The following is a 23,385-nucleotide window of genomic DNA, read 5'->3' on the forward strand; positions in this document are numbered from 1 at the left end:
TCAGTGTGTATATCAGATTTGACCAAACTATTTGATATATTACTGGAACTTATATGAATAAATAAAGGAAAATCCTTCAAGATATCACCTAAAGAGGGATCGGTTGAAAGAATGTTTCTGAGTTATAACCATGTAGACATAGGATGATATTTATGCTACACAAAATCTATAAGACGACTTCTTAGTTGTATTTATTTGATAAATACACATTGGGTAAATGTTTTTGTTTGTGTTTTTATTTGATCAATGTCAATATTTTATTGAGAAAAAAAAAAAAAAACTGATAATGCCATAAAATGCAAAGTCTGTTCTCACTCCCTAACTTGAGCACTGGATACAAAATAAAATTAAATAAAAACTAAAAAGTTTTAGTTGTTCAGAGTCAGACGTTTTCTTTTCCTTACTTTGCAGTGATGAACACAGAAACTGATGCTCTGCTGCCCTCTTGTGTTTGGATCCAAAACATTCAGCCTGAGTATTTTAATGTTTTTAGTTCACAGTTTTTCCAACACATTTCTCCAAACTCAGGTCACTGTTCTCAAAACAGTTAACACAGTAACCTGAACACTTTATAATTGTCCTAAACAGGTTGTAAATTTTTCTTCATTTAATGCAAACTACAAATCACATGTATACATTTTTCAAAACATTAAATTCTCGAATGTTTTCAAAGTAGTTCATGCTGCCAACCAAAACTTTAATATACATGTATCAGGAAAAAACAATTGGAGCTTTTTTTATTGGTTTAACAAAAATCACAATCATTTGTGCGCCGTTTTTCCAAACACACACACACAAAAAAAAATCCACTTTCTACAGGGTTATCAGGAGCTAATTGAGCAAACTTCTGTTGTTTTTTGGGACAATTTCCAAATAAAGTATGTGATCACAACCCTTACAGTAAAGCAAGTCTTCTTCAGGCGATGGGAGAGGCCAGTGGAGAAGCCGAGACACACGGATGGATCCAGCATTCACAGCTGGTTTCCCCACGATCCATGACTCGTGAAAATACATGCTGTGATGTTGATGAAATGACCAAATGTAAATAAGAGGCAAGATCTATAAAGTTCATTGATTCAATGATTGCAGTACATTTATTTATTTACTTTTTTAACAAAACTCATTGTTATACAACTAAACTCTTAATTAAAGAACTTTGACGAATGCAATTAAAGAACACAAAGAACATGTATCTACAGCTGAATTTATTATCAAATCAACAGAGAACACACTTGTAGTATTGATGTTACTATTTATTTTTGATAAATGCATTACTAGAATAAAATGCAGTGCTTTAAGAGTGTGGTTAGTTTGCTGTGTTAATTGTTTTGAGAGCAACCATATTCATTTGGAGAAATACGTCAAATTGATTGAGAAAAACTAAACAACTGATGTTAAATATTAGACACACTGTCAGTGCTTGTTTTAGCTGGAATGATGCAAGAAAATAAAATCTCTTGTTTTATTGTATTGTGTCTGTTTAAGTAGTCTCAGATTGATCAGATGACACTTACATGCGGTAAAATAGCAGTAAAACCATTTTAAATCGTGATGCCAGTGCTGGATTGCAGGTTTGTGGTTCAATAGTAGACAGAGAAACATTCCACTGGACAAACTGAGCTGCACTTCATTTATTCTCACCTGACACGTCACGTCAAGTTATTTTTCTGTGTACGCCGGTTCAAAAAGGTAGGGAAGGGCGAAAAACTCCATCTCATTTTCTCCTCCAACTTCAAAATCGTCCGACATCTTTGTTTTAATTTAATTTTATAATACTTTTTTTTTGTTTTTTTGTGACCTTTCCAACATGATGAATAGATGGATCAAATTTCCATCTATTTGGATTTCATAGTTTTTACATAAACCAATTAATAATCTGGATGTGATTCATATTTTTCAGTCATATATAAATGAAACAGATAAGATGTATGTAATAGTACACAGAAAAAAGTATTTTTATATATATATATATATATATTAATTCTATTATTGGATAAACAACACTGCTAGATCTCATGCTGTAGAATCAAATGGCTTCTTATGAATAAAACAATATTAAAAAACGTCCTATATATTCAAAGCATTAGATACTGAATAAGATCAGGGAATCAGGCAATTACGATGATGACGTCATCAATAAACAGCCAATATCACCTGATCTCATTTTCTCTTGGCTCTTTTGCTACAACAAATGTGCTTTATAAACACACAATTACAGCAGCCAGAGAAAATTTAATATTAAAGAGTCAAGGGTCAAGAGCGCAACTAAAGCAAACACCGACCACCATCATGGTGACTTAAAATACAACTAATGATTTCATTAAAACGGAAATGAAATAAAGTCAGTCTGGTTAGTAGTAATGCTGTTTGTGGAGTTGTTTAATCCTCCTCTGCTGAGATCTTCACAGATTTAATGTCTTCTTTTCTCTTCAGTTGATTTCATCTTAGGCTGTGACTGAAGTCAGTTGTAGTTCTTGCGTTTCTCTTTCCTTCAGTGATTCTGCTTTTTAACAGCAGGTGTTCAGAGCTGTCATTTGAAGTCGAGGACTTTTCTCCCCCACCATCACCAGAAGTGGAGGAGGGTGAATTGTTTGTGGACACAGCTAGGGCCAGAGCCATATCAATTCGAGCCGCTGGCTCAAAAAGTACATGAATCTGATGAGTTTTCTCGAGTTGATGTCAATAGCACGCGCTCTCTGTTGGCATATTCATAGTTTGCCGCTTTGTGAAAAAATCCAGCAAAATGCGCCGGCGCGTTTGTCGACCCCAGATGATTAACTTCAGCCTAACCATAAATTGTGATCAAAATATATATGCTCACTCACATCAAGACGCCGCTGCGGTGGTGGAGTCCAAGCAGGAGGAGCAGCGTTTGGCACTGTGTCGCTTTTCAGCGCGAGCTGTGTCGTGTGGAGAAGCCCATTTCCACCTCTAATGCGTTACCATCCTGACCACTGTACTAAATACAGATAAATCTACGCTAACTTGAAGCTATCCTAACTGATGCAATACTATGCTACTAACTAACTATGCTTCTAACAATACTACACTAACAACTATACTAATTAACTACTGAAGGGTTACAAATTTAAGAATCTATTTCAGATATGCTTCCTTACATAACATCACATAAGAAAACTAAGAGTTGAACTGTGTGTGAATGTTACAAAGTCTTAGTTCTCGTGACCATGTGTTATGTATACAATTTGGGGGGTACCATTATCTCAGTTGGGGGTAATTGCCTCTATTGTCTTTAGATGATTAGATTCAGTAGTCATCCCTAAAGGCTGTGTGTAAGTTCAGCACCTTTAGGGACAGCCCACTGAAATGCCTATAAAGAAACCATGTAAAGTTACGTTAGTTAGATTTTGTTGGACGAACCGCAGCCGCGCTCAATAAAGAAACTCGTCTGTTTGAACGTGATCCCAGCGTCTCCTGGTCTGCTTTGAAGAAAGAAAAACTTTCCAACACTTACCTAGGCTACACAAAATAATCGAAATAACTATATAAATGCTATGCTAAATAAATGCTAAAATACTCTATCCTGATCGTTTTCAATACTCACAATTCCAACTCCTGACAGTGGTTTTGACGAAACAAGATGTTTTTATACTGTACCACCGCAAACATCCAATAGGACAATTCAACTGCAGTAGCCACCGTTCAACCTGAAGAGGGCAGCACTCAGACGTTTTTACACCATATATTGTAGAACTAAAACACTTTATACCCAAATGTCAAAAAAGTTACTCGAATCAATGAACAGCACTAATAAAGCCCCATTCTTACGGATCATTAACTAAAAAAAGTTGGTTTAGTTAGTTTAGTTAGTTTAGTAGTGTGCACACATATGAACACTGAGCAGTATTAATTTAACATGGGCGTTTTTCTGTGTACTATTACATAAATCCTACCCGTTTCATTTAAATATGACTGAAAAATATGAATCACATTCAGATTATTAATTGGTTTATGTTAAAACTATGTAATCCAAATAGATGGAAATTTTATATGCAATTCAAATACATAAATTCATAGAAAACCATTGTAAAGAAAATGCTTAACCATTTAGCATATTGTGTTCAAATTCTGGGCTCATCTGCTCATCTGTATATAGTATACATCATCATGTATACTGAATTTGATCTTTTGTTTAAGTACATTAAGGCACTTTTTTCGAATGTCCCGCTGTTTCAGTGATTGAAAAACGGCAGCAGATTCTGTCTACGGATCGCAAGTGCCCCAAAACTTGCATTTCGCTCACATATTTTTGCTTTTATTCTTTTGAAATGTAAAGTTGACAAGGCCTGTGCTGCATTTCATAGCACACCTTTAGTACGGTAGGGGAGGTTTGAAAGTCTCACATTTGTTTTTAGTCACATGGTCAAGGACGGGATAAAAGAGTACTGTAACTGAGCTTTTTCCTCTTTTTCTCTGAGACTCTGCTCTTCCTCTCTTTGCTTTCCTGGACAACTGTGTTTAAAGCCAAAGGCCAGACTCAAGTCTTCTATGGCATCTCTCTTTCCCTTTATAAACTTTTTAAGTTCTATCGCTATTTTAACTGCACTTATTTCCATCGCTGGTATAAGAAGTAGTGTATTAGGCAAGAAATGTACAGTTTTACACCATCATGCTGATAAGGTTTCTTTAGTCATTCGGCAAACCCCCTGTAGAGAAACCACCCTTACACACTACATTTATGACTGCTTATTTTAGTGTATTTTAAACAGTGCTGGGATCTTATTTAAGCCCTTTCACATACACATACACTACTAGATTATAAATAGTTTCAACATCCATTTAGTCTGATAATAATAATAATGACATTCAATGGCCCTTTAAAATGAGCGTTTCTTTCCTTTTTATTCTCTGATTTTCTTTCCGTTTGTAACTGTTGGCTGTAATAGCATCATTTCCTCATCTTTTCGTCCTCTTCTTGCTCTGTCTTCGGACAACATTCTCTATCGGAAGGCAATAGATGTGCATCGGTATGTTCTTATAGTAGCTTGTCACCCAGGGCCTAGAAAGAAACAGAGAGAATAAATCAGCAGAATTGTGTTGTTTTCAGGGATCATGGGAAAGAACACTTAAGTGTGCTTCATCAAGGACATGTATAATGTCAATTTAGGTCATGATATTGATGGTTTATGACTCTTTTATGATGGCATATGGTATTAAACCACAGCAAACTATTCATTAGGACATGAAAGCTTTTCGATGTTGTATGTGTTTCGGAGAGAATAAGTTTGTACTTCGCTGTCCGCTGGTTGAGGCTGAGGAACGACAGACTTCTCCAGCGGATCCGGTTCTCTTCTTGTCTAACTTGGTTCAGCTCCTGCTGTCTCTTCTCCTCTCTTCGAATGCTTTCCTTCAGGTCCTGTTCTATACGGGCCAACTACACAACACAACTATTCAACAATATCTTAATGTCTCTTTATGAGATCAAGAGTTCAGTGAAAATATGTATGCAAATTAAATGACAGTTTATAACAAATGTTCCCTTTCGTAGTCACTCCGAGTTACGTCGGATGACGCCGAATGGGGTTTCGCTTAGAAAGCCTATCATCTTCGAGTATATAAAACGAGCCAATGGCAATGAAACATTCCCTGCTTATCTGTGCAGTGATTTGCCAGAGTGTGTGTGTTCATCTCCCTGGTCGCTTCAACATTTGTGGAGAAATCTCCTTTCACAAAAGAGCATTGCACGCGGCACGTCTTTTTAAAGATGCCTCGCCCGTGTATTTCTGGTTGCGGTCTGTACATTTCTGACTCTGATGGGCACAATCGCTGTCTTGTGTGTCTGGGTGTCGAGCACGCAAAGGCAGCGTTTGTGGATGAGTCATGTTCCCATTGCGGGAACATGCCCATCGCACGGTTGCGGTCGAGACTCAATGACCTTCGTGGTAGAGTCCCCTCACCCGCACCCCGATCTACGAGCTCCACGAGAGCTGGTACTTCGGCTGGCGGCCAGGGTGACCTGAGGGTTTCGGTGTGGAACAAAGCGCCGACTATTCCACGCTCCACACCTCCCTCCAGCACTGTGCAACCCGCGAGTGTTCCGAATGAGCCTGCAGTACAGTCCACTGACTTGCCGCGGGTCTAATTCGGCGCTCCAGAGGAGGATTCTATGTCGATCACTGCATCACAAGGTGGGCAGGAGTCCTTGGGAAGTGACGATTCGGCTGGCCACCTTCGGGTGTCCCAGCATTGCCCGAGTCTGATCCCGAGCTGACGGCCATGCTTTCCCGGGCAGCCGCGGCCATTGGTCTAGAGTGGTCCCCGCCACCTGGTCCAGTGCGCTCGCGGCTGGACGATTGGTTTTTGGGAGCGGCCGCTGACCCTCGTCGCCGCCCAACCCCAATACCTTTCTTCCCGGACGTGCATGAGGAGGTCACGAGGTCCTGGAAGGCACCATTGTCTTCCCGTGATCACTCGGCGACCTCCTCCGCCTTGCCTCCTCTCGATCAGGCGGCTGCCAAAGGGTACACTGGGGTTCCCCAGGTTGAACGCTCTGTTGCGATGCAACTGTGTCCTCAGAGTGCTTCTTCCCGTGGCGACCCAAAGCACCCCTCCAAAGCCTGTAGGTTCTCCTCCACCCTCGTGGCGAAGGCCTATAGAGCTGCGGGGCTGGCAGCCTCCTCACTGCATGCCATGGCGACGCTGCAGGTCTACCAGGCCCAGCTGTTGCGTGATGTGCACGAGGGGAGGACTGACCCAGCACTCTTTGATGAGTTGCGTGCTGCCACCGACCTCGCTCTCCGGGCGATGAAGGTGACCGCACGCTCGCTGGGTCAGGTGATGTCCACTTGTGTGGTCCAGGAACGACACCTGTGGCTCAACCTGGCCGATATGCGGGAGGCCGAGCGGACCCGGTTCCTCGACACCCCCATATCCCAGGCTGGCCTCTTCGGCGGCGCAGTCGAGGACTTTGCTCAGCAGTTCTCGACTGCCCAGAAGCAGACTGAGGCTTTAAAACACGTCCTGCCCCGGCGGCCCACTGCTTCGGCAGCGCAGTCGTCGGCACAGGTGCCTCAGCCTGCTCGCCGCCGAGGGCGCCCTCCTGCGGCTCCCGCCCCTCCCGATCGGCCTCAGCAGCCAGCTGCTTCAGGGCCGCGTCGTGGAGGAAGCCGCAGGAAGGCGCCACAGCCCTCTCCTGCCCCGTGCCCCGCTAAACGCCAGGCCAAGCGGCGCTCCTGAGACGGGCTGCTCAGAGATGGCGATGAGTTCTTTTCAGGAGACGGTAGCAGGGCCGCTCCTTCCCCCGGTGGAGGGCCGGGGGAAAATCCTTGGTTTTCCCACTCCCGCTGCTCGTCTCAAAACAGGCAGCAACCTAATGTGGTTAAAGAAAGAACTCACTTCCCCATCTCTGAGCACACAGAGTGAACCAGGTGGCCGACGAGCTGTCTCGGCTTCGGCCTCTTGCTGGAGATTGGCGACTCCATCCCCAGACGGTTCAGCTGATTTGGGATCAGTTCGGGGACGCACAGGTGGACCTGTTTGCCTCCCACGACTCGTCCCACTGCCGCCTGTTTTATTCCCTGACCGAGGGCACGCTCGGCACGGATGCACTGGCACACAGCTGGCCGCGGGGCCTCCGCAAATATGCGTTTCCCCCAGTGAGCCTTCTTGCGCAGACTTTGCGCAAGATCAGGGAGGACGAGGAGCAGGTAATTTTGGTTGCCCCGTATTGGCCCAACCGCACCTGGTTCTCAGAACTAGTACTCCTCGCGACAGCACCTCCCTGGCCAATTCCTCTGAGGAAGGACCTGCTTTCTCAGGGACGGGGCACCTTATGGCACCCTCGTCCCGATCTTTGGAACCTCCACGTGTGGCTCCTGGATGGGACGAGGCAGGTTTGAGTACCCTACCACCAGCGGTGGTGGCTACCATCACTTCCGCTAGAGCATCGTCCACGAGACATGCCTATGCGTTGAAGTGGAACCTCTTCGTCAACTGGTGTTCTTCTAAAAATCTAGAACCCACGAAATGCCCCATCAGTGTCGTGCTTTCCTTCCTGCAAGAAGGGTTGGAGCGAAGGCTGTCTCCCTCCACCCTGAAAGTGTATGTTGCCGCCATTGCCGCACATCACGACGCAGTTGATGGTAAGTCCTTGGGAAAGCACGACCTGATCGTCAGGTTCCTGAGGGGAGCCAGGAGACTGAATCCTCCTCGTCCTCCCCTCGTACCCTCTTGGGACCTCTCAGTGGTTTTAACTGCCCTGCAGAGTGCTCCCTTTGAGCCTCTGCAATCAGTGGAGCTTAAGTTCCTGTCAATGAAGACAGTGCTCCTGGTTGCATTGGCCTCCATCAAGAGGGTAGGGGACCTGCAGGCATTTTCGGTTGACGAAGCGTGCCTGGAATTCGGGCCGGCTAACTCTCACGTGATCCTGAGACCCCGGCCTGGGTATGTGCCCAAGGTTCCCACCACTCCCTTTCGAGACCAGGTGGTGAACCTGCAAGCGCTGCCCTCGGAGGAGGTGGACCCAGCCTTGGCACTGCTCTGTCCAGTACGCGCACTCCGTGCCTACGTCGACAGAACGCAGTGTTTCAGGACCTCAGACCAGCTCTTTGTCTGTCATGGTGGGAAGCTGAGGGGAAAGGCTCTCTCCAAGCAAAGGTTGTCTCACTGGATAGTGGACACCATTGCTTTGGCATACCAGCAGCAAGGTCGACCGTGCCCCCTTGGTGTGACGGCCCACTCCACTCGGAGTGTGGCATCCTCTTGGGCTCTAGCGCATAGCGCCTCGCTAACAGACATCTGCAGAGCTGCAGGCTGGGTGACACCTAACACATTCGCGAGATTCTACAATCTCCGAGTGGAGCCAGTTTCTTCTCATGTACTCGCTTCAACTAGCCGGTAATAGATTCTGCTCAGGTGTCTTCGCAGTGTACCTTGGTATTCCTGTGTTAAGTAGGACTCCTTCGTCCGTGCTAGTCTCACGACAGGGAGCTCAGACTTACGCAGGGCACTGGAAGACAGTCGAGAGGTGGCGTGATTACACTGGGAACCCCATTCGTCGTCATCCGACGTAACTCGGAGTGACAACGAAAGGGAACGTCTCGGTTACGTATGTAACCCTCGTTCCCTGAGTAGGGAACGGAGACGTTACGTCTCCCTGCCACTTCCGCTGTACCGCTGGAAACGCCTGAGTTCAGTCTCGGCTCCTCAGCGAAGAAACATATCTGCATGTTGCCGGCGTACTTCCTTATATACCCCCAGGGTGGGGCGGAGTTACGCTATGCAAATTCCGCAGACCCATGGCATTTCATTGCCATTGGCTCGTTTTATATACTCGAAGATGATAGGCTTTCTAAGCGAAACCCCATTCGTCGTCATCCGACGTAACGTCTCCGTTCCCTACTCAGGGAACGAGGGTTACATACGTAACCGAGACATTCTTAGTGCTACACAACTGGAATTTTTTTTACTTCTGGTAAAATTATACTTTATTATCTTTAATAAAACAGCATTTAATGTTGGCGCGCATTTACCGCTTCTAGCAAACATCTTTGGTCTTCTGCTTTTGTTTGCTGCTCATACGGCGTAACTGCAGATGGTTCTTCTGTCTTCTGAACGTAATGAGAGCTCTCCGGTGGAAATAAACACGATGACCTGTGAGAAAATGAAGATGTGTATCGCACAAACTATAGCTGAATCACCATAGAATTAGTTTTTTGTTACACCACAATTATCACAATATGAAAAGTTTTACTAATATAATGAAGTCTAATTTTCATCATAATTGTCCTGCTAAGCATCAGAATAGGGGTATCAGTGTAAATTGTGTAAGATAATATCACGTCACGGTCGGTGGTTGTAGATGGGCACGCGACGATGAAGATGAAGGTCAAAGTAAAGGCTTTAATTAATAGATAATCCAACAGGCAATCACAAACAAACCGAGCAACCACACGTATAATCCGAACAATAAAACACAAATAGAACAGAACTTAAGTACACGTGATAATGAGGATAATTAGTGCACAGCTGAACATAATGAGTAACCAAGACAACAAACGACTAACTCAGGCAAAGGGTGAAGAAACACAAAAAGTCCAAACCAACATAACCGTGACAGCTTTATTGTTATTTTGCAGGTACGAGCCAAATGTGTTCAGGTTTATTTAATGTGTTTAGGTGTATTTTGCAGGTATATTTAATGTGTTTAGTTGTTTGATTGCACCAGAAATATCAATGACTTTGTGTGTCAAACTGCTCTAAAACCAGAAGCTCTTCAGCTGGACCGTCTGTCTGTCAGGCTTCAGGCTCATTTCCACTCATTTTCAAACCCGCCTTCAAATTACTATTTTTTTTTTTTAAACAAATGTTTTGCTTTTCAAACAAGTCTTTGTCAAATTCAAAGTATGTCTTGACAAGCTCTTATCATTAAAAAAAAATGGTGATTCATATATCTGTCACATATGTATGGTTGCAATGAGAGCACAAAGATAGACATAAAAACAAAAACAAAACAAAAAACTGCTTTTTATATTAAATCAAAAAAGGAATAATATAAAAATCATCCACATAATAGAAAGACGACATGGAACAGTGAACAGAGGAAACTAAGGGTATAAATACACATAGATAACTAAATGAACAACAGGTGAACATAATCCACTGAGAAACAAACTAGCAAACAGCACTCAGGAAAAGCAGCACAGGGAACACAAGGAAAACCAAACCAAAACAGAACGAGACCGTTACAACATCTTGGTCACAATAATCTTAACTTCTTAAACCAAAAATATGTTACAGTCGAATTGAATGTAGCCCATCTGTGAAGATAAATAAACCATGCAAATACTCACTGTTTCAATAATATACAATACACTAGACAAACAATATATATGTTACAAAAAATGTTAGTGTGGAAATAAATTGCACAATTGTATAGAATTGTGCAATGTTGTTGCCATGACAACAAAACAGCTAAACACACACACGAACACAATAACAACTTTACAGTTGTTTTAATTGAAAGTTTTAACTCAAAAATTTATGTGAATGTTTTTTAAAATTTCTGCTCTATAATCCTCCAAAAAATGTCCCCATTCACCCCAGACTGCAATATAGTGTCGGCCCAGATCCTGGCCACATCCGGTACATGGATTCGATGCGTGCCAGATGTGGGCCGGATCTGGGCCGACACTATGTTGCTGTCTGGGACATCTAGACCAAAAACACTAAAGCCAAAACAGACTATCAGCAGTCCTGAAAAAAATAACAGAGGAACGATTTTTTTAACTTAAAAAAATAAATGTTTATGGATCCTTGGTGCCGCATAAAACCCTGCCAGAGAGGACGAGAAGGAAATAACAGCTTTACCTCTGTTCTGTTTGCTCCCTCTGCTCATCTGTCCAGAAATCTGGCTCCATGGTCTTATCTAAAGTGCTCTGGCAAACAAAGAAACTCAAATGAACTTTGATTTAAATGCATGTTGTCTCAAATTTAGGATTATTGCTGTTAAAGGAAGGCATGTGGGGATTTAGTCTCAGTTGATAACTTAGCTTTTAGTTAAGGGTTCATTTAAGTAATAACTTATTTTTATTTCGTTTTCTCTCTCTCTCTCTATACTGATCTCACTATACAGTTGTGAGAGGGTGTATGTCTAAGAGTGTGTAGTCATGCCTTCATTCGCTAGGCATGGTAAATGTTTTTACACATGTATGTTTTAATTATAACTGTGAAGCACTTTGGGCAACAACGGTGTTATTAAATGTGCTATATAAATAAATAAAAGTTGAAGTTGAAGTAGTCTGTAAACACTATGAAGCCTGCCATGAGGGAACCTGACACCAGTGTAACTCCACCTGACTGCAGGTTATTTACCACGTCCTCCCTCTCAGGTGTGCATAAAGAGCGCATTATCTGTGGGCATCGGAGGACTCGTGTACATTAATGATTGTAATGTTTGATCATCTCTGATTGACAGGTGTCATGTGTTCGCTTCATTAAATAACAACAGTGAAATTATGTTTTTTTAGAGACCTGCACATTAATATTTATCCGGACTTGTTTAGAATGCATAGGCAAGCAGATATAAAGCACTCAGAGGAATGAAAGTTTGCAATTTTATAAATATATTTGTGCACATCAATCTAATTAGGAGTATTTGTAAAGGACACTTACCTGATTTTGAGTGTCCATCCAGCTCTCTGACCTGCTTGTCTTTCTTCTTACTCGCTGTGCACCTTTATCTTCCACTCAGCATTGTTCTTCAATAATGCAGCACTTCTATGGTTTCTCCTTCCGTGACTTCACGTTTCCTTTGGTGTGATCATACTCCTCCCATCAGTCTTCACATCTAATTAGATTCTTTAAGTGTTGCTGTCTTCATGCATTAATAAGTCATATAGACCAGCAAATTAATGTGCACATTGTGCAGAGCCTGAGTGTTATTTAACATACTGTATTTTGTTACATGTTCAAAGCTTGTTACTGTATTTATTCATTTAAATGTATATTTTAGAACAACACACAGTGCAGAACATCAACATATTTCCCATATTTTAGAAGAGCAAACATTTTTCAAATAATTTGATTAGATCACAAACTATTTAAATGATGAAAGTTCTCAGGTTTTACTACAGAGGGTTTTCATACATTTTGGTTTCAACAAGTAGCAATTACACGTTTAAAATGTGTTTTATACATACCGTTGTGAAAAAAAAAACAAGTGTGCTTAAGTGTATTTTATGTGTTAAAACTGTACTTGTGGACTGTACTTTTTGTGCTTTATAGCACACCTATTTCAGTGCGGTCACACTTTATTTGACAGTGTCCTTGTTACACGTTAAATGTAGTTACTAACAGTAAATTATGCATAATTACATGCAACCCTAAACCAAACCCTAATCTTAACCATAACCCTATAGTAAGCACATAATTAAGTTGTTAATTAAGTATGTATAATTAAACTGTAATAAGGACACATTAAAATAATGTGTAACATTGATTTCATAACATTCTATATTAAATTTGACTACAGTTCAGTTACAATGTTGAACCTTTTGTGTATGTTTTGTACTTTGAGGGTTGAGGGATAGCAGATTTACAGTGGCAGAGGGGGATCTACAAGTCTTTCTTTAATAAAACTGCTGCACTATAAGATCCATATCTCAACTCTCTCCCTGTCTGGACAGAAACAGAATAACCAACCGAGAATAAAATATGTTGACCCTCGAGGACCAAACTCGTGAGTATTTGGAACTGGCATGCGTGGTGGACTATCCAAAGGACTCCCTCTGTGATGGTCCTCAAGGGTCTGTCTTCTGCAGCTTTATTGAATGGGTACTTTTCAACTGCAATTCCCTCTTCACAATAGGTGAGGAGGAGGATCCAGATCCTGAGCTTGTGTATATGCCCGACATGGACTTATAATAAGTTAGCACTTATTGACATGGATACTCCCACCCATGCAGTCTTTCCTTCCCTAGCGGTCCCACCCGGCTCATTGGAAGCTCCTTCCTCCTCCTCTGGTCCTGTCTTGTTCTGTTCCCAGGCTCTGCCTCCTCCACTGGTTCCATCCAGTTCCCTAGCTCCCCTTCGTCCTCCTGATCCACCAGCTCTCCTCAGCCCTCCGACGCAAACACAGTCTCTTGGTCACACTGATCCACCATAGTTTTCGGAGTAGTGGCCTCAGAATTTCGAACCGTTGGCTCCACCTCAAATTTACAAGCCCAGGGGTGCTTCTCAATTCTTACTTGTGCATCCTCGTTTCCTTTCCTCATGTCTCAGCTCCACCCCCTGTAGGATGTGAGGGCAAGGCTGCAAGGAACAGAAAACGAGGACGGAGGAATCGAAGGAAAGCTTATTTGTATTTTGGAATATTCTTGATCACTCGAGTGTCACTTCACTGCGTCATCAGATGTGCTCAAAGGATCTGCCCTTATGTTGTTAAAGTTTGGTTATTTAAAAAATGTATAAAAAATAAAGATAAAGCAAGATGCCCTGTTGATATATGTGTGTTATATGATTTATTTAAACTACAAAGGTAAAGCGTAAATTTAAATTATTGTGACAGATGTGAAGGGGGAGGAGAATTCATATGTGCGTCAGGTTTCTCGTCAAGAAAGACTTCTGCATAGGATACACTACACCTGTGCATCCTCGCTCACCGCTTCTCCTCGTTCCTCACTCCTCGTTCCTCGCCTCCTCGTTCCTCATCCTCGTTCCTCACTCCTCGTTCCTCGCCTCTTCGTTCCTCATCCTCGTTCCTCGCCTCCTCGTTCCTCATCCTCATTCCTCGCCTCTTCGTTCCTCATCCTCGTTCCTCATCCTCATTCCTCGCCTCTTCGTTCCTCATCCTCGTTCCTCGCCTCCTCGTTCCTCATCCTCGTTCCTCGCGGTGCAATTAGAGAACTGAGATGTCCTTCAAAATGGCTGAGCTCGATTGGTTTCCAGGTCATAAGATTCCAGGTTTCTCAGTCCTCGTATAATCCAACTCCACCTTGGCCCTCTGATCCAGCGGTGTCACCGTTGTTCTCCAGTCCTCCAGTTCCGCCTTGGTCTCCAGTCTCCCAGACTCACCTGTGTCTAGTTTAGTTTAGTTTATCAATATCCTGTGCACTTATACTCCAGAGTTTGTTCAGTTCATGGTCAACTATTGTCTTTGTTGCGTTTGTGTTTGTTGGTGCCATTGAAATGATCTTGTTTATTTAATAAAACTGCTGCATTAAGATTCATGTCTCAGTTCTCTCCTGCCTGGATGTAACAAAACCTATAGCGTTTTGTTGTATAGCGCTAACAAAAGCAAACATGAGATAAAAACGTATGTGCCGAAGCAACCATGTAGTTTGCTTGTACAAGACTTTGAGCTCTTTTATCGTGGCCGGTCCTCAGGGGGCGTCCAGCTGATGCTGACGCTGCCAAAGGAGATTCATTCAGAATTAGTGGTATCTCATTTCATCTGGCTAATTCCTTATCAATAAAACTGCCTGCTACTCCTGAGTCGAGCTGGGCCTTAGTAATGATGGTGTTTATAATAATGTATAATACCATCGCTAATAATTTGAGCAAACGCTTCTTTTTTTCTGCACATCGACAACATCCCTGAACTTGCTGTTGTAATTCTTCTCCTCCTCATCCTCAGTAATTTCACATGTCTTAACATGTTCTGTGAGGATTTAAAGTAGAAGTGTCCATACTTGTGGCAAACTGCTTTTGGCATGCTGCTGAATGAGGATATTTGGACTGCTGTCTAGCTCTTTAACTGCTTTCACAAATATTTGGAGTATTTTATCCATATATCCACAATTTTATTAGCCTGGGTTTCCCCATGCTGCCTGGATGCAGGCATGCTATGCAGCCTGGATACCATGGACTAGATTTTCGCCTCAGCGAGGGGACCAATCACAGAACGGGGAGGGAGCAGCAAGACGATGACGACGTCTATGCAACACACCGAAGCAGTTTGTTTATATCTATACATACATTCTACCCTCATGTTTGTCTTGCACAAACTGCAATAGTCGCTGAACGCCATCGTGTACACATAAATCTCTGTCATCTGGTATAATTGAAACGATTGGCTATGAGCTACGTACAGGCGCATTTGATAGACATTCGTAGCACCCAATAAACGGCTCTTGGCATTGGTAAACCAATCCTCAAATACGAGAAAATGAACATGTGGTTCCCAGACCACGTCTCAAAGAGACTAGGTCTGACGTTAGCCAGGCTACAATTTTATAGTGCCAGGAAGGAGAGCTTCCATCTAGATGGTCCTCCTACATAACAGTACTGTAGTAAAACACCAACAAAATGGAAGGCCTCAAAACATAAACGGCAATTGTGTCAAATATAATGGTGACCATGAGACGGGACTCAGCACACAAGTAATGATTCAATGCACAAGCATGTGTATGTGCATGGGGCTGAAATAATATTGTTTCTAACTAAAGCCAATTACATTTCTAGCTGTGGCCCAATTCATTTATCAACCTAAGGGCCAGATTTACTATACAGGGCAAATTAGTGTACGAACATAATTCCAGCTGTTAGTAAATCTGACCCTATATTTTCAGAACAATTTGACAAATCAAAACTCTTTTAATAACAGTTCACCTACACCAACTATGAAAACATCATATCACTATGAAAGACGACCTAGCCAATGAGTATTAGCAACTGCACATTTCCCGCTCCAACCATACATTACTTAGATGTTGTTCTGAAACAGCTCTAAAAGAGCACTAAACCCTTTCATAAAACTGATCCCTGTCACATTAAAAACAAGAAGCATTACATTTGGCATATATTTTTTACAAGAACAACTAAACTAAGTTTAGTATAGCGGCAATAATTTAAAGATTTCAATTTAGATTTTTTTGTTTCCAAATGTTTTTCTTATTGAATTATGCATTTTGCCATGTCCAGGTTGTTATACAGTGGAGAATATAATTATTTGATCCCCTGCTGATTTTGTAATGTTCACTTACAAAGAAATGAAGGGTCAATAATTTTATGGTAGGTTTATTTTAACAGATAGAGACAGAATATCAACCAAATAATCCAGAAAAACACATTATATAAAGGTTATAAATTGATTAGCATTTGATCGAGTGAAATAAGTATTTGATCCCCTACCAACCAGCAAGAATTCTGCCTCCCACAGATTGGTTATGTGCCCATGTGAAACACAGTCCTGTCACTTTAAGAAAGTACTCCTAATATCAGCTCGTTGTGTGTATAAAAGACACCTGTCCACACAATCTGTAACTTCCATTCCAACCTCTCCACCACCATGGGCAAGACCAAAGAGCTGTCAAAGGACATCAGGGGCCGTATTCACAAAGCATTTTATCTTACCACTAGGAGTACTCCTATATCGCACTAAAAGATTTTAGCTAGGAGTTTTCTCTTAAAAGTTATTCACAACGCCTTTCAGACCTACTCTTAGTAAAGAAAAATGACAACTCCTAAACTAAGAGTGAGTCTTTGTTGCTATGGATGACGTCATTACTCATGCACGAGCTTGACTGAAGTGACCACCTTGATTGGCTGATGATTGTAACGCGGGAATGATTCCAAACCCCTCCCCTACGATGATGATTGACAGGTGACAGGTCTGAGAATGCGTGCGCTACACAAGTAGTGCGAAGGACGGAAGATGATGAATAACTGAATAAATAGCCTAAATGAATAAAGAGTAAGGAAAAACAAATAGCCTAGTAGCCTAATGAAACATATGGATTGATGCGATATCTTTGCAACATTATTGAATTAGTCTGTCACTATATGCCTCTGCCTACGTTTGCAAAGAGAAGAACATTTTAATTTGATTCACAATCAAACGTTACAATTAGTTTACATGCAATGAATGAGTAGCCTAGTTTTGGTTGTTGTTGGTGGCGTTATTGCATCCCTAGTTATGCCTACAATGCAAAATTGTTCCCTCGTGATTGGAAGCTCCTGTAGCCGCCGCATACGCATTTCAAAACATCGCAACGTGAAATGCCACAAAAAGCGGTTTGTGAATAGGTCTTAGTGAGTTAGGAGTCCTCTCGACTTCTTTTAAGCTGTCCCAGGCTTAGGTGCTACTTTTAGGGCTAAAATGCTTTGTGAATTACTCTTAGTCAAAAAAATTAGGAGTCCTAAAGTTACGAGAGACACGCCCATTATTTTTAGGAGTTGCTCCTAAATTCGCCAGTTAGGAGCTACTTTTAGCCTTAAAATTCTTTGTGAATACGGCCCCTGGACAATATTGGAGACCCACACAAGGCTGGAATGGGCTACAAGTCGTCCTGTACCCTTAGAACAGAAACAGCCCCAGAGCATAATGTTTCCACCTCCGTGCTCGACTGTAGGGATGGTGTTCTTGGGGTCATAGTCAGCATTTCTCTTCCTCGAAACACGACGAGTTGAGTTGATGCCAAAGAACTCAATTTTGGTCTCATTTGACCACAGGACTATCTCCCAAGCCTTCTCTGAATCATTAGATGTTCATTGACAAACTTCAGACGGGCTTGTACATGTGCAGGGGGACCTTGCGGGCGCTGCAGGATTTCAATCCATTGTGGTGTAGTGTGTTACCAATGGTTTGCTTGGTGACTGTTGTCCCAACTGCCTTGAGATCATTAACAAGCTCCTCCCGTGTAGTTCTGGGCTGATCCCTAACCTTTCTCATGATCATCCTTACCCCATGAGGCGAGATCTTGCATGAAGCTCCAGACAGAGGGCGATTGATGGATATTTTATATTTCTTGCATTTCCAAATAATGGCACCAACAGTTGTCTCCTTCTCACCAAGCTTCTTGCTGATGGTCTTGTAGCCCATTCCAGCCTTGTGTGGGTCTCCAATATTGTCCTGATGTCCTTTGACAGCTCTTTGGTCTTGCCCATGGTGGTGGAGAGGTTGGAATGGAAGTTACAGATTGTGTGGACAGGTGTTTTATACACATAACGAGCTGACAATAAGGGGTACTTTCTTAAAGTGACAGGACTGTGTTTCACATGGGCACATAACCAATCTGTGGGAGGCAGAATTCTTGCTGGTTGGTAGGGGATCAAATACTTATTTCACTCGATCAAATGCTAATCAATTTATAACCTTTATATAATGTTTTTTTCTGGATTATTTGGTTGATATTCTGTCTCTATCCGTTAAAATAAACCTACCATAAAAATGATAGACCCTTACTTTCTTTGTAAGTGGGCAAATCCTTATTTTCTCCACTGTAGACCTAAATCTCCTCTTCCAAGATCAGGGGGCCGTTCTTCGTACGTCGCTAACTCAGTTAGCTGGATTTGATTGTTGGGGATTAGGCATGATCTTGGATTGTTTGGTTCTTCAACGCTCATCCTGGACTTGCTGTCATAGCAACAGGTGCGCAATTTTAAACCTGCTCGGGAGCAGGCTTATTTCATGTTAACAGGATTAGATCCCGGCTTTATAAGCGGAGCTGATACGGGAAGTCCAGCGCAGCGCGATAGTGCACTTTCTGAGATATATTTTTTTTCTCGTGACTCGTGAGATTGTCGTTTACATTATTAATTTGTTGGAAACGCACATTTATTTTCGACTTGTCGGAGTCGGGCTTTAACTACAGCACAAACTGTTTGCATTGCCCTAAGATTATTTGCGAGTGACTCTTTCCTTTACACTATTGGAGATGCGGAGAACTTGATGGAAAGTGCTGTCTGTCGTGTCATTCGGAGTTTACCTGGCGCTTTTAGGTTTAAAAAACAGTTTTAGGTTTTTTTTGTGGCATTTCCAAGCCACTTAAGACCCAATGTTGTAAAGCATTTTTTTTAAAGCATTTTTTTTTTTTTTTTTTGGCTATCATAATTTTTTATGAAGATCATGCAATCATGACCATGCCGATTACAGTATATGTCACTCAGGCTTCACTAACGTGATTGGTATACTATAGGCTACAGACTGCCATCAAGGCCTCAATGAAGGGGATTATGTGAACAGAAAGGGGGTTCACAATGTAAATGTGCAGCCCAGTTACTATTGTGATTCTTAATATTCCAGATTAGTAATATTATATCAAATAATTAAAAAAAGGCAGTTGACTAAAATCTTCCATATCACAAATGTGAAAGCAAAATGGCCAGGATCTGTGCATGACTTAAGCATTTTCAGAGATTCACATTTTTGCACATTATTTGAAAGTGGTAAGAAAAGTTCCACAATTAAATATCAAGCTCACTGTATTACATACACTTATGCTGATCCTAACAGAACTGCATTTTTTCATAGGTGATTATGACATGTTCCTGCCTGCAGACAGGTGTTTTATGACCCCATTCCCTGACCCAAACCAGTTACAATGCAGCTCCAGGACAAGGGCACACAATGAAATGAACTTTGGCTAACTAAAGGGAAGATTTCAGTGTCTGAAAAGTCTGAGGGTTGCACACCTGACAGGGCCTGTAATATTGTTGCATGTGCCATATTACACAACATTGCCAAAAAAAAAAAAAAAAAAAAAAAAAAAAAAACACTTTTCATTAAATGTTTAATAAAATACAAATATGCTTAGTTCCTTGAGTTTTATTTCAGTTGATCTTTTTTTCCTCAGCCTTTTTCTTGGTTGCTTTTATAATCAGACAACCATTTATTTAACAGTGCCTTTTATAAAAGAGACTATAATATAACAAAAAATTACCATTATGTAGAATATTTTTGTACTTCACTTTTATTTGTTCCCATGTTCTAGTGTGGTGACTCTGACATTACAGTGCACAAAGTAATTATGCAATTATTAAAATACAAAAATATAGGCTAATACCCACTGAGCAAGTCTCCGTCTGTGGACGTACAAAACAGGTTGATATCAAGTCCGCCCGTCCAGGCCATGATCTGAACGTCCATTGACAGCCAGAATTAGTCGATTAATGACACTGAGTAATTATGTCCAATCTGGCCATAATCTAAACGTCTACTGACAGCCAGAACTAGTTCAGAAAAGACGTTCATACTAGCTATAATCTGGACGTCCGTTGACATCCAGAAACAGTCCATAAATGACGTGAATAATGATGTCCAATCCGGCCATAATCTAAACGTCCACTGACAGCCAGAACTAGTTCAGAACAAAATGACAAACAATATCTGTAAATTAATTAACTGACTGTTAATTTACGGACTATATCATTAACTGTTAAATTGATCTTGCTGATCAGACACCAACAGGGTTCATGATGCACACATGATGCTTTTAAGTCCTCCTGGGAAGTTTGTATTCATGAGGTTTTACTATTTTACTATTTATGTTTTAAATTAATTTATGAAGCCACTGTAAAATGTATCATTACATGTTATATTGTAATACTATAATACTGTCATATTTTGTGCAGGCATTAGCTTACTTCATCGTAAATAGAAAAGCCTGACAATGTAACTGCTAAATACCAAAGTATTGTGGTATTACATGTTTCTCACTGACACACTCATAACTCTTCAAGATCGGGCTAAAAGAAAATCCCAAGCTTCCTACTCGTATTTTCATCATTGTGGCGGCGTTCATGTATGTTCAATTTGTAAATACGATCTTTATGATACAGGTATGTTTTGCATCAATAGCTCTAGTTTAGGGACAATCCATACAAACAATCTTTACTAAACAGACTGTCACAGTGAGAAGATTTTTGTCCTTTATCAATGCTAAAGGCCTAACCACTGCAGTTAACACCATGCTGTTAAATAAAAGTCTGTAGGCAAGTCTTAAGGTTAGGGTTAGGGTTAACCTTAACCCTTAATTTCTAACCCAGACCCAGTTTCACAGACATGGTTTAGATAAAGCCAGGATTTGTCCTTAGTTCAATTTGGGTATTTAATTATAGCTTTTAAAAATGTGCCTTAGAAAAAGAAAAAAACATTACTGGCGTGCATCTTGAGACAAAACAATGGCACTGCCATAAGATATGTCAGTTGCTTTCAGGTAATACTGCTCAAACATGCATTTTAGTCTGGGACTACAGGCTTAAGTCTTGCCTGTGAAAGTGTGAAACCCGGGGTATTATGTTGTAACTTGTATATAATTATGCCAATGTTACCAAAGTGTTGCGTTGGACAGAGGATGATTAACTCTAAACCAACAGGTTGTGTACCAGTGCCACACAGGGTGAAAAAGGATGTTGACATTATTAGGCATAAGAGTGTTTCTAAAGGAAAGGTCAAGAATTTGTGAAAGTGTAAAAGGGTCATTATGGGTCACATGAATGTAACTGTCACCACCATGATACCAATTCATTAGATTTTCATATAGATACAGAATTGTATATGAATATATGCAGTGTTTGCTCTGTTTAATACACGGTTTGCTCTATTAAATTGCGCTTTATAAGAACAGTGGTAAATACATATTATATATGGTCAGTTACTGTAAGTTCTTACAGTATTTTTAATCTTTAATTTTAATCATGCACTGCAATGAAAAAACAATTTAACCAATTGATTAAATATACAGCCAGCCTACAAATACAACCAAATGAATAGCACATTATATATATATATATATATATATATATATATATATATATATATATATATTTTTTTTTTTTTTTTTTTTTTTTTTTCTGTAATTGCAATGTTGCCACACTATTGGCTGTCTCTCCTAGCTGTTTTGAGCATGATTGGTTATTCTCTGTTTATTCTGACTGTCATCCAGGAATCTAGCCAATGACAACTAAGCGCGCCTTGAGTCAAGTTTGAATAAACGTCAGTTGAGCGAGTCGGTGTTTGCTGCTGCGCGGGATCTTCAATATTAGCCTATTCTGTGGGTTTTACATCGTTTAAAACATGGATTATTTTACATCGGACTGCTAAATGTTTATTTTGAGCGAGTTGCTGGGTGTAAATGAAGAACAAACAAGGAAATGGACAAAGAATTTTAACAACGGACATATTGCAATCTACGGAAGGTAAATAACTTTATTTTATACAAATTCTGCTACATCAAGATATAGTGTATTAAATTGAGAATCTAAACGCGATTAGAGCAATATTATTAGTGCATACGGTATTCCCAATGTATTAATGTTATGTGCTGCTAGGATGTGTAACGTTATAACTTGTCTAACTTTATGATAAAAAATAAATGCTTTACAACGAGTGAACTGAGAATATTGTATCTTTAGACAGTCATAGTCTTACTATAAGAATCTGCAAACTAGGCTTTTGAATTTGTTGATCGCGGGATGGCTAACCGATCAGTTAAATTAACGAGTCTTAATTATATGTTTTGGAGCTGGTGAGTCAATTTTGCAAGCTTTTGCAAATGTCTCCGTTAGTAAGTAAAACAAATAACTAATATTGATGTGTATGTGTGTGTTTCCTTCATGATCCAGGCATTTTGGGAATAAATATTATCCAGCCACACGATGTTCAGATGCGGTGAGTATTGTCATAAAATACACGTGAAATAGAGGCAGTCAGAACATGTAAACTCTGCTCAAATGCACTAATTCAAACCCTCCAGACAAGCTTTATCTTCTTGAGTTTACAGGCCTAGCTGACCCAAAAATAAATGTCTTTCAAAATGAAAGTATTTTTTTCAAACCTCTATAACTTACTTTTGTGAAACACAAGAATTTTGGGAATAAAACAACTAGGCCTATATTCATTGTATGACAAAAATAAAAGGCATTTTTCAAGATATCTTAATTATGGTTCTAGGCCTACATAAGAATCTCATAAAATTTCAACATGAGGGTAAGCTAACTCTATTTTTTTTTTTTTTTTTGATGAGCTGTTCTTTTAAAGGATTAGTTCACCTCAAAGTTAAAAATTGTGTCATCATTTACTCACCCTCAAGTTGTTTCAAATCTGTATGAATTTCTTTCTTTCTTTCTTCTGCTGAACACAAAGAAAGATATTTTGAAGAATGTCTGTAACTTGGGTCCCATTGACTTCCATAGTATTGTTTTTTT

The 23,385-nt window shown here is 40.8% G+C and overlaps 1 protein-coding gene across 2 annotated transcripts in view; it reads left to right on the top strand.

Moving 5' to 3' along the window:
* The window catches only part of LOC311295437 (uncharacterized protein), a 60,502-nt gene that overhangs the window by 31,338 nt on the left and 5,779 nt on the right, over window positions 1–23,385 (top strand). The window contains exons 1-2 of one of the 2 annotated variants that reach the window (XR_014628333.1): window positions 22,156–22,377; window positions 22,804–22,849. The exons of the other annotated variant lie outside the window; for it this stretch is intronic. The gene's annotated coding sequence lies outside the window, so the exon portion shown is untranslated. Of the gene's footprint in view, window positions 1–22,155; window positions 22,378–22,803; window positions 22,850–23,385 lie in introns of those variants that run through there. 2 annotated transcript variants of the gene reach the window in all.

The sequence above is a fragment of the Rutilus rutilus genome, assembly GCF_951802725.1.
Source record: "Rutilus rutilus genome assembly, chromosome: 8".
NCBI classification, from domain to species: Eukaryota; Metazoa; Chordata; class Actinopteri; order Cypriniformes; family Leuciscidae; genus Rutilus; species Rutilus rutilus.